Raw genomic sequence first — 12,594 nt, forward strand, 5'->3', positions numbered from 1 at the left:
ATCTACTAGGAAGAAAATTGGAAATCTGGAAAAAAGATAGGTGGGTAACTGCGAACTTGGGGAGATAAAAAAAAAGCCCACATGGGCAAGGAGGGGAGGGACCCCCTTCTGGGGAGAGACAAAGGGAAGAGAAAGAGCAGCTAGGGAAGTGCAGGACCTTAGCTGAACATGAGAAAGACCTTGGACTGAGCCTGAGAGGGATCTCTAACTGTGGGGCTTTCTTCGGACAGGGGCCGGCTCCCTGTTCGTGCACCTGGGGTGGAGGGGAGCCAGCCCTGGGTGCGGTGGTAAGCCAGAGGCCTAGTCTGCAGCTGGAGAAAGTGGCTCCCTCCCTGGAGGGCTGCATGACAGCACAGAACCTGCCTGCATCCGCCACCCCAGATTGCAGTGGCCTGGCCGAGGTCTCAGTCTGCAGGAGGATAAGGCGGCTGTTTCTCTGGAGGGCTGTGGAAAGGACAAAGCCTGCCTGCATCCATGACCCCGGGGGCTTGCGGTGAGGGAAGTGGCTCTCAGTCTGCAATAGGAGAAGTCAGTCCTCCCTGAAGTGTGGCGGCACAGACAAAGCCAGCTGGAACCACATATCGTGGCACTGAGAGGCACTTCCCCAGCACCAGAGCGCATGGAGTGAGACTTTGAATCCTAGCCAAGCGCAGGGTCAGGGGAGTTGGTGGAGCGAGAAGTACCACCCCGTCTGCGCCCATGGCACAGTGAGGATGACTCAAATGGAGTCCACTGGCTCCGGCTCCATGGAGAAGAGACTGGAAGATCACCATTCCCCCCCCTCCCACCACCACCAAGGCGGGGCCTCAGGGATCACTCCCAGGCCCCATAGTGGAGGTGGGTTTAGAATACACCAAACCACACCCCCTTGCACTGGGTAACTGCACATCCACCTGAGCAGCACAGACCCTGCAAACAGCTGTTCCCGACAAGCGATGCAGCATTGCCTGGATTAACACTAAGCCAATTCTGGATACATAGATATATTCTCCCCCCACCCCATTTCTCCTCCTTATCTCTTCCCTCCCCTAGGCAGGTTACTCTGGTTATTGGTCTGTCTAAACAGGCATATTTAATCCATTGTCTTGATACAGGTTCTACACCTCCTTCTTTACACTCCTTTCTCTCTCTCTGGGATAATCAAGCCATATAGTTTCTCTGTCTGAGTAATTTTATCTTCGTTTCATTTTCCCCACCTCCTTCTTTATTTTCCTTTCTATTTCTCTGGATTAAGCCTTTTAATCTCTCTACCTAATCAACATTTACCCCCCCCCAACCCCCAGCCCCTCTCCTGTTATTTCTCTCTTTATATATGCTCTTACATCAGCACTGCCTCCACCCTCTTCTTTACTTGTAGTCGGTGTTTTGGGGATTTTTGTTTTTAATCTTTAGGTTTTTGTTTCTGTTTATTTGTGTTATTTGTTTGTGTTTTTGTCTCCTGTTTGTCTATCTGTTTTCCTTTACAGGGCTACTCCAAGGAACAAGTCAAAGCACACCTTGTGGAGGGTACAAAATATTACTACAAGTAAGGTAATAAAATAACCAAATTCACAACATCAGAGAGCAAGTAACAATGCCTGAAAAAACACTTCCTGAAGGACCAGGCTCTGGACAGTGTATGACCCTCCTTTAATATAGAAATGCTCACAGGTGCAGAGCACACAAGCTTTTAAAATGCATAAGGGACAGAAAACTAGGCAAAATGATGAAATGGATTAATTCTCCTCAAAAGAAACTCCAGGAAGTAGCGACAGCTAACAAATTGACCAAAAACAATTTAAGCAATATAACGGAACAAGAATTTAGATTAATAGTCATAATCACTGGGCTTGAAAAAAGCATAGAGGACACCAGAGAATCTATTGCTACAGAGATCAAGGGACTAAAAAATAGTCATGATGAATTAAAAAATGCTATAAAAGAGGTGCAAAATAAAATGGAGAAGGCCATAGTATGAATTGAAGAGGCAGAGGAGAGAATAGGTGAATTGGAAAATAAAATTATAGAAAAAGAGGAAGCTGAGAAAAAGAGAGATAAAAAAAAAATCCAGGTATATGAGGGGAGCCTTAGAGAACTAAGTGATGCAATCAAATGGAACAATAACCATATCATAGGAATTCCAGAAGAAGAACAGAGAGAAAGGGGCTGAAGGTGTACTTGAACAAATTATAGCTGAGAATTTCCCTGATCTGGGGGAGGAAACAGACATTGATCCAAGAGGCACAGAGAACTCCCTTCACACATAACTTGAATCGATCTTCTGCATGACATATCATAGTGAAACTGGCAAAATACAAGGATAAAGAGAGAATTCTGAAAGCAGCTAGGGATAAACATGCTCTAATTTACAGAGGTAGACCCGTAAGAGTAGTCACGGCCCTATCTACTGAAAGTTGGCAGGCCAGAAAGAATAGCAGGAAATCTTTAATGTGATGAACAGAAAAATATGCAGCCAAGAATCCTTTATCCAGCAAGCCTGTCATTCAGAATGGAAGGAGAGATGCAGGTTTTCCCAAACAAACAAAAACTGAAGGGATTCATCACCATTAAACCAGCCCTACAAGAGATCCTAAGAGGTATTGTGTGAGTGAAATGTTGCAAGGACCACGAAGTAACAGAGACACCACTACAAGCATAAAACCTACAGCCATCACAATGACTCTAAACCCATATCTTTTGATAATAACACTGAATGTAAATGGACTAAATGCTCCAACCTAAAGACATAGGGTATCAGAATGGATAAAAAAACAAGACCCATCTATGTGCTGTCTACAAGAGACTCATTTTAGACCTGAGGACACCTTCAGATTGAAGTGAGGGGTTGGAGAACTATCTATCATGCTACTGGAAGTCACAAGAAAGCTGGAGTAGCCATACTTATATCAAACAAACTAGACTTGAAATTAAAAGCTGTAATATGAGATGAAGAAGGGCATTATATAATAATTACAGAGTCTATCCATCAGGAAGAGCTAACAATTATCAATGTCTATGCGCTGAATACAGGAGCCCCCAAATATATAAAACAATCACAAACATAAGTAACCTTATTGATAAGAATGTGGTAATTGCAGGGGACTTTAATACTCCACTTACAACAATGGATAGATAATCTAGACACAGGACCAATAAAGAAACAAGGGCCCTGAATGATACATTGGATCAGATTGGCTTGACAGATATATTTAGAACTCTGCATCCTAAACCAACAGAATATACTTTATTCTCAAGTGCACATGGAACCTTCTCCAAGATATATCACATACTGGGTCACAAAACACCCCTTCATAAGTATAAAAGAATTGAGATCATACCATGCACACTTTCAGACCACAATGCTATGAAGCTTGAAATCAACCACAGGAAAGTCTGGAAAACCTCCAAAAGCATGGAGGCTAAAGAACACCCTACTAAAGAATGAATGTGTCAACCAGGCAATTAGAGAAGAAATTAAAAAATATATGGAAACAAATGAAAATGAAAATACAACAATCCAAATGCTTTGAGATGCAGTGAAGGCAGTCCTGAGAGGAAAATACATTGCAATCCAGGCCTATCTCCAGAAACAAGAAAAATCCCAAATACAAAATCTAACAGCACACCTAAAGGAAACAGAAGCACAACAGCAAAGACACCCCAAACCCAGCAGAATAAGATAAATAATAAAGATCAGAGCAGAAATAAACAATATAGAATCTAAAAAAAAAAACAAAACAGTAGAGCAGATCAATGAAAGAGTTGGTTTTTTGAAAAAATAAACAAAACTGATAAACCTCTAGCCAGGATTCTCAAAAAGAAAAGAGAGAGGACCCAAATTGATAAAATCATGAATGAAAATGGAATTATTACAACCAATCCCTCAGAAATATAAGCAATTATCAGGGAATACTATGAAAAATTATATGCCAACAAACTGGACAACCTGGAAGAAATGGACAAATCCTAAACACCCACACACTTCCAAAACTCAATCAGGAGGAAATAGAAATTTGAACAGACCCATAACCAGTGAAGAAATTGAATAAGTTATCAAAAATCTCCCAAAAAATAAGAGTCCAGGACCAGATGGATTCCTGGGGAATTCTACCAGACATTTAAAGCAGAGATAATACCTATCCTTCTCAAGCTGTTCCAAAAAATAGAAAGGGAAGGAAAACTTCCAGACTCATTCTATGAAGCCAGTATTACTTTGATTCCTAAACCAGACAGAGACCCAGCAAAAAAGACGAACTACAGGCCAATATCCTGATGAGTATGGACGCAAAAATTCTCAATAAGATACTAGCAAATCGAATTCAACAGCATATAAAAAGAATTATTCACCAGGGATTCATTCCTGGGCTACAGGGCTGGTTCAATATTCACAAATCAATGTGATACACCACATTAATAAAAGAAAAGATAAGAACCATATGATCCTGTCAATCGATGCAGAAAAAGCATTTGACAAAATTCAGCATGCTTCCTTAATAAAAACCCTGGAGAAAGTTGGGATACAAGGAACATACTTAAACACCATAAAAGCCATTTATGAAAAGTCCACAGCTACCATCATCCTCAATGGGGAAAAACTGAGAGCTTTCCCCCTGAGATCAGGAACACGACAGGGATGCCCACTCTCACCACTGTTGTTTAACATGGTGTTGGAAGTTCTAGCATCAGCAATCAGACAACAAAAGGAAATCAAAGGCATCAAAACTGGCAAAGATGAAGTCAAGCTTTCACTTTTTGCAGATGACATGATATTATACATGGAAAACCCGACAAACTCCACCAAAGTCTGCTAGAACTGAGACGTGAATTCAGCAAAGTCATAGGATACAAAATTAATGTACAGAAATCAGTTTCAGTCTTATACACTAATAATGAAGCAACAGAAAGACAAATAAAGAAACTGATCCCATTCACAGTTGCACCAAGAATCATAAAATACCTAGGAGTAAACCTAACAAAGATGTAAAAGATCTGTATGCTGAAAACTATAGAAAGCTTATGAAGGAAATTTTTTGGAACAGCTTCAAAAAAATAGGTGTTAACTCTTCCTTAAATATTTGGTAGAATTCCCCTGGAAAGCCATCTGGCCCTGGACTCTTATTTTTTGGCAGATTTTTGATTAATAATTCGATTTCTTTACTGGTTATGGGTCTGTTCAAATTTTCTGTTTCTTCCTGTTTTAGTTTTGGTAGTGTATGTTTCTAGGAATTTGTCCATCACTTCCAGATTGCCCATTTTATTGGTGTATAATTGCTCATAATATTCTCTTACTATAATTTTTATTTCTGCTGTGTTGGTTATGATCTCTCCTCTTTCATTCTTGATTTTATTTATTTGAGTCCTTTCCTTTTCCTTTTGATAAAACTAGCTAATGGTTTATCAATTTTAATTCCTTCCAAGAATCAGCTTCTTGTTTCATTGATCTGTTCTACTGTTTTTTTGGTTTCAGTAGCTTTAATTTCTGCTCTAATCTTTATTATTTCCTGTCTTCTGCTGGTTTGGGGTTTTGTTTACTGTTCTTTTTCCAGCTCCTTAAGGCATAAGGTTAGTTTGTGTATCTGAGATCTTTCTTCCTTCTTTAGGAAGGCCTGGATTGCTATACACATTCCTCTTACCACCTTTCCTGCATCCCAGAGGTTTTGTGTTGTGGTGTTATCATTTTCATTGGCTTCCATGAACTTTTTAATTTCCTCTTTAACTTCTTGGTTAGCCCATTCATTGTTTAGTAGGATGTTCTTTAGTCTCCAAGTATTTGTTACCTTTCCAAATTTTTTCTTGTGGTTGATTTCGAGTTTCATAGCATTGTGGTCTGAAAATATGCACGGTATGATCTCAAACTTTTTGTACTTCTTGAGGTTTATTTTGTCTCCCAGTGTGTGGTCTATTCTTGAGAACATTCCATGTTCAATGGAGAAGCATGTATATTCTGCTGCTTTAGAATGAAATGTTCTGAATGTAACTGTTAAGTCCATCTGGTCCAGTGTCATTCAAAGCCATTGTTTCCTTGTTGATTTATTGATTACATTATCTGTCCATTGCTGTGAGTGGGGTGTTGAAGTCCCCTACTATTATGGTATTACTATCAATGAGTTTCTTTATGTTTGTGATTAATTGATTTATATATTTGGGTTTGGCGCATAAATGTTTGGCGCATAAATGTTTACAGCTGTTAGGTCTTCTTTGCGGATAGACCCCTTAATTATTATATAATACCCCTCTTCATCTCTTGATACAGTCTTTATTTTAAAGTCTAGATTGTCTGATATAAGTATGGCTACTCTGGCTTTCTTTTGTTGACCATTAGCATGATAGATCGTTCTCCATCCCCTTACTTTCAATCTGAAGGTGTCTTTAGTAAGCGGGTCTCTTGTAAACAGCATATAGATGGATCTTGTTTTCTTATCCATTCTGTTACCCTATGTCTTTTGATTGGAGCATTGAGTCCATTGACCTTTAGAGTGAATACTGAAAGATATGAATTTATTGCCATTATGTTGCTTGTAGAGTTGGAGTTTCTGGTAGTGTTCTCTGGTCTTTTCTAGTCTTTGTTGCTTTTGGTCTTTATTTACTTGTTGTTGTTGTTGTTGTTGTTGTTGTTATCTTTTCTCCCCTCAGAGAATCCCCTTTAAAATTACTTGCAGGGCTGGTTTACTGGTCACAAACTCCTTTAATTTTTGTTTGTCTGGGAAACTTTTTATCTCTCCTTCTATTTTGAATGACAGCCTTACTGGATAAAGAATTCTTGGCTGCATATTTTTCTGATTCAGCATACTGAATACATCCTGCCACTCTCTTCTGGCCTGCCAAGTTTCTGTGGATAGGTCTGCTGCAAACCTGATCTGTCTTCCCTTGCAGGTTAAGGGCTTTTTTTCCCTTGCTGCTTTCATGATTCTCTCCTTGCCTGAATATTTTGTTAATTTGACTATGATATGCCTTGTTGATGGTCGGTTTTTGTTGAATCTAATGGGAGTCTTCTGTGCTTCCTGGGTTTTGATGTCTGTGTCTTTCCCCAGGTTAGGAAAGTTTTCCACTATGGTTTGCTCACATAACCCTTCTAACCCTATTTCTCTCTCTTCCTCTTCTTGGCCCTCTATGATTCTGATGTTGTTCCTTTTTAATGAGTCATTGATTTCTGTAATTCTTAAATCATGCTTTTTTGCTTTAATCTCCGTCTTTTGTTCTGCTTCATTATTTTCCATAAGTTTGTCCTCTATATTCTGATTCTCTGTTCTGCCTCATCCATCCTTTCCACCATGGCATCCATTTGAGATTGCAGCTCAGTTATAGCATTTTTTATTTCATCCTGATTAGTCTTTACTTCTTTTATCTCTGCATAAAGGGATTCTAATCTATTTTTGACTCCAGCTAGTATTCTTATTATCATGATTCTAAATTCTGGTTCAGACATTTTGCTTGTATCTGTGTTGGTTAAGTCCCTGACTATCATTTCTTCCTGCTCTTTCTTTTGGGGTTAATTCCTTCGTTTTGTCATTTTGAAGGGAGAAAAAGAACTAATGGGGTAAAAAATTAAAATAAAAAAATTAATATTAAAAAATATTAAAATTAAAAAATTAAAACACACACACACACAATCGAATAAATGATGCTATATCCTGGGTGTGGTTTGGTTTGGGTGTTGAAAGGGGCTTGATAGATTAGAGAAAAATGGGGAAAGAAAAAAAAGGAAATCATTTGAAAATTTGAAAAAAATGAATACACTGAAGTAGACTAAAATGAAATGATGGAAGTAAAATAGAATTTGAAAATATTTACACAAAAATAAAAAATATAGTAGAACAAAATTAAAGAAATTTTTTTAATAAATTGAAAATAAAATTGAATTTTTTCTCTTTTTGTATTCAAGAAAAAGAAATGAAAAAGAGAAAAAAGAGAAAGAAGAAAGAAAGACATTGAATAGATGGACCTGTGAACAGAGTGAAATATGACTGAAATTACTTCGCTTTCCTCTAGAAGTCAAACTATGAAGCACTTTATAGTCCATAAACTAAGCAGGTGGAGAGATTTGTGTTCCTGAAGAGTGAGGTTGGCCCAGATGGACAGGGCTAGTGTAATGGCTCTACTCTCCACTAGATGGCGCTGCTTAGCTTACTGTGGTGGGTTGTTGTGGCGCTTGTAGGTGCGTATGCACATTGGTGAGAGCAGTGAAAATGGCATCACCCAGCTACCCAGTCTCTAGTATCAGAACTCTGTTCTCCCTGATCAGCAATGCGTACCCTTCCTTTGTCTTCAGCTTCTGTCCACTCCCTGCTTTTACACAGTCCGTGAACAAGTCCCAGGCAACACCTCCCTCCTGAGTTTTGTTTCCGATGTGGCTGTTTTTCCCAACCCCTTATTTCTGAAGGACTGCGGCTTTGACCCATTCTGTCCCTCCGCCAAGGGTCTCACTGAGCAATGGCCAGGTGCCGGCCACACCCAGGAATGTTTGCTTGTCTGTGCTGCTGCCGATGCCCAGAGACTGTGGCTGGGTGCCAGCCCACCCCAGAAAAAGTTCACAAGATAGTTAAAAGCAGCATTTCAGGAATTATGGAAAATCACAACACACATCTGGCACCAGACTCTACTCTCAATGACCTTGTTCCAGCACCAGTGAATGTGGTTGTTCTCCCGGGTCCACTGGTGCCTTCCCTTTGGGGTACCCACACAGCCTCTACCACGTGTCCTCCCAGCAGGGAAACCACCTCTCCCCATGTGGCCTGAAGAACCCAGAACTCCACTGTCCTCCTGGGGATTCGCCCTTGCCACCAGAGCACTGCCAGGTATCGAGCTGTGGAGTTTCAGTCTCTGCGCTCTCCTGTTTCTAGTCTTAATGGAATTTAAACCCTCTCACTTCTCCTTTCTCCCTCTTCAGTCCCTGCAGCTGTTTCCATGTTTCCCCTTTCTCTCCAGCTGCTCTTTTTTGGGGGGTGGGGTGCTTTTCCCATATTCTCTCCCCCCCGCCCCCGTCTCTGTCTTCTCTCCCATGCAAAAGCAGCTCCCTGCCCTCTGTGGCTTCTCTCCTCCCAGTTTACCTCTCCACACTGTGTACCTGCTGAATTCTGTGGTTCAGGTTGTGCAGATTGTTGTGTTAATCCTCATATCAGTTTTCTAGGTGTGCAGGATGGTTTAGTGTTAGTCTAGCTGTAGTTCATGGATGGGAGACACACAAAAAACCTCCATGCTGTTCCACCATCTTGGCTCCCCCCTCTTTCCATTTCTCTTTTTTGGAACACTTTGAGAATAGTAGGTATTAACTCTTCTTAAGTGTCCGGTAAAAAAAAAAAACCCTGGGAAGCCATCTGGCCCAGGACTCTTATTTGTTGGGAGATTTTTGACAACTGATTGAATTTCTTTGCTTGTTATGGGCCTGTTCAAATTTCCTATTTCTTACCATTTGAGTTTTGATAGTTTGTGAGTGTCTAGAAATTTGTCCATTTCTTCAAGATTGTCCAATTTTTTGGTATATAATTTTTCATAGTATTTTCTTACAATTGTATTTCTGTGGTGTTGGTTATGATCTCCCTTCTTTCATTTGTAATTTTATCTGTTTGTATCTTCCCTCTTTTCTTTTTGAGAAGTCTGGTGAGGGATTACCAAATTTGTTTATTCTTTCAAAAAACCAGCTCTTCATTTCATTGACCTCTTCTGTTCTTTTCTTGTGGGGGGGGGGGAGGGAGGAATTCTACATCATTTATTTGTGCTCTAATCTTTATTATTTTCTTTCTTCTGCTGGCTTTGGGCTTTATTTGCTGCTCCTTTCTACCTCCTTTAGGTGTAAGGTTAGGCTGTGTATTTGGGACTTTTCTTGTTTCTTGAGATAGGCCTGAATTGTAATGTATTTTCCTCTTAGGACTGCCTTTGTGCATTCAAAGGTTTTGGACTGTCTTGTTTTCATTTTCACTTGCTTCTATGTATTTTTCAATTTCTTCTTAAATTTCCTAGTTAATCCATTCATTCTTTAGTAGGATGTTCCTTAACTTCAATGTATTTGAAGGCTTTCCAAATTCTTTCTTGTGTTGATTTCAAGTTTCATAGTGTTGTCACCTGAGAATATGTATGGTTTGATCTCAATCTTTTTGTACCTGTTAAGGGCTGTTTTGTGACCCAATATGTGATCTCTTCTGAAGAATGTTCCATGTGCATTTGACAAGAAGGTGTATTCTGATGCTCTAGGATGAAATATTCAGAATATATATTTTAAGTCCATCTGGTCCAATGTGTAATTCATAGCCATTGTTTCCTTGTTGAGTTTCTACTTACATGATCTGTCCATTTCTGTGAGTGGAATTTTAAAGTCTCTTACAGGGGGACCTGGGTGGCTCAGTCAGTTGAGCATCCGACTTCTGCTCAGGTCATGATCTCACAGTCCGTGAGTTCGAGCCCCGCATCGGGCTCTGTGCTGATGGCCCAGAGCCTGGAGGCTGCTTTGGATTCTGTGTCTCCCTCTCTCTTTGCCCCTCCCCTGCTCATGCTCTGTCTCTGTCTCAAAAATAAATAAAAACATTTTTAAAAAATTTAAAAAAAAAATAAAGTCTTTTACAATTATGGTATTATTATCAATAAGTTTGCTTATGTTTGTGATTAATTGATCTATATATTTGGGTTTCCACATTGGGGGCATAAATATTTACAATTGTTAGCTCTTCCTGATCAATAGACCCCTTAATTATGATATAATGCCCTTCTTCATCTCTTGTTACAGTCTTTGTTGTAAAAATCTAATGTGTCTGATATAAGTATGGCTACTCTGTCTTTATTTTAGCTTCTATTAGCATGATAGATTGTTCTCCATCCCCTCACTTTCAATCTGCATGTGTCCTTAGGTCTAAAATGAGTCTTTTGTAGGCAGCATATAGATGGATCTTGGTTTTTTATCCGTTCTGAAACTCTATGTCTTTTGATTGGGGTATTTAGTCCATTTACAATTAGAGTGATTATTGAAAGATATGAATTTAATGCCATTGTGTTATCTGTAGAGTTGCTGTTTGTGGTGATGCTCTGGTCCTTTGTATTTTTTGCTGCTTTCCCCTCACAGAGTCTCCCTAGAATCTCTTTCAGGGCTGATTTAATGGTCAACAAGCTCCTTTGGTTTTTGTTTTCCTGGAGAAGTTTTTATCTCTCCTTATATTCTTTATGACAGCTTTGGTGGATAAAGGATTCTGGCTGCATATTTTTCCTATTCAGCATATTGACTATTTCTTGCCACTCTCTTCTGGCCTGTCACATTTCAGTGAACAGGTCTGCTATTAACCTCATGAGTCTACCCTTGTATGTTAAGGACCATTTGTCCCTAGCTGCTTACACAATCTCTCTTTATCTTTGTATTTTGCCAGTTTCACTATGATATGTCATTGTGTTGACATGTTTTTGTTGATTTTGAAGGGAATTCTCTGTGCCTCTTGGACTTCTATGCCTGCATCCTTCCCCACTTTAGGGAACTTTTCAGTTATAATTTGTTCAAATAAACCTTCTGCTCCCTTTTCTCGCTTTTCTTCTTCTGGGACTCTTGTGATACAGATATTGTTTCATTTCATGAAGTCACTTAGTTTGCTAATTCTCCCCTCATGATCTAGTAATTTTCTTTCCCTCTTTTTTCAGCTTCATTATTTTCCATAATTTTATCTTCTATTTCACCTATTCTCTCCTCTGCTTCTTCAGTTCTCACTGCCACTGTGTCTAGTTTATTTTCCATCTCAGGTATAACATCTTTTTTTTAGTGATAAAAATTCATTTTATTAAAAGATATTTTCAGAGCTAACATTTTTTTAACCTAAGCTTAAACACTTTATTTGCTAGTCATTTGTTAAAATAGGAACCATTTTACAGGATATCAAGGTAAAGCATATTATTTATTTTATGAACCCAAAATACATGCTGAGTTTTCTTTTGCTCTATAAAATCATTATTATGTATAGATTATAATTCATAATTCAATTGTCATTTAATAGCATTGAATTTCTATTTTATACTATCATTACTTCAACATACAGCAGTTTTCTAAAATGTGCTCAAAGTGGAGTGTATTTATATAATAGATGAAATATTATAGCTGTTATGGTGATTGGAATTGAATAGATATAGTATATGTAAAAAATAGGGGTAACAATTTACAGTTATTTGATGTTTGTAGAAGCATTTTGATTAATATTAGTACTTTTGTTTTAATTTAATTTTTTATTTTTTTAAATTTACATCCAAATTACTTAGCATATAGTGCAACAATGATTTCAGGAGTAGATTTCTTAGTGCCCCTTACCCATTTACCCCCATTCCCCCTCCCACAACCCCTCCAGTAACCCTCAGTTTGTTCTCCATATTTATGAGTCTCTTCTGTTTTGTCCTCCTCCATGTTTTTCTATTATTTTTGTTTCCTTTCCCTTATATTCATCTGTTTTGTCTCTTAAAGTCCTCATATCCGTGAAGTCATATGATTTTTGTCTTTCTCTGACTGACTAATTTCACTTAGCATAATACCCTCTAGTTCCATCCATGTAGTTGCAAATGTCAAGATTTCAATATTTTTGATTGCCGAGTAATACTCCATTGCATATATATACCACATTTTCTTTATCCATTCATCCATTGATGGACATTTGGGCT

This window comes from Prionailurus viverrinus, chromosome A1 (genome assembly GCF_022837055.1).
Source record: "Prionailurus viverrinus isolate Anna chromosome A1, UM_Priviv_1.0, whole genome shotgun sequence".
In the NCBI taxonomy this organism is placed as follows: Eukaryota; Metazoa; Chordata; class Mammalia; order Carnivora; family Felidae; genus Prionailurus; species Prionailurus viverrinus.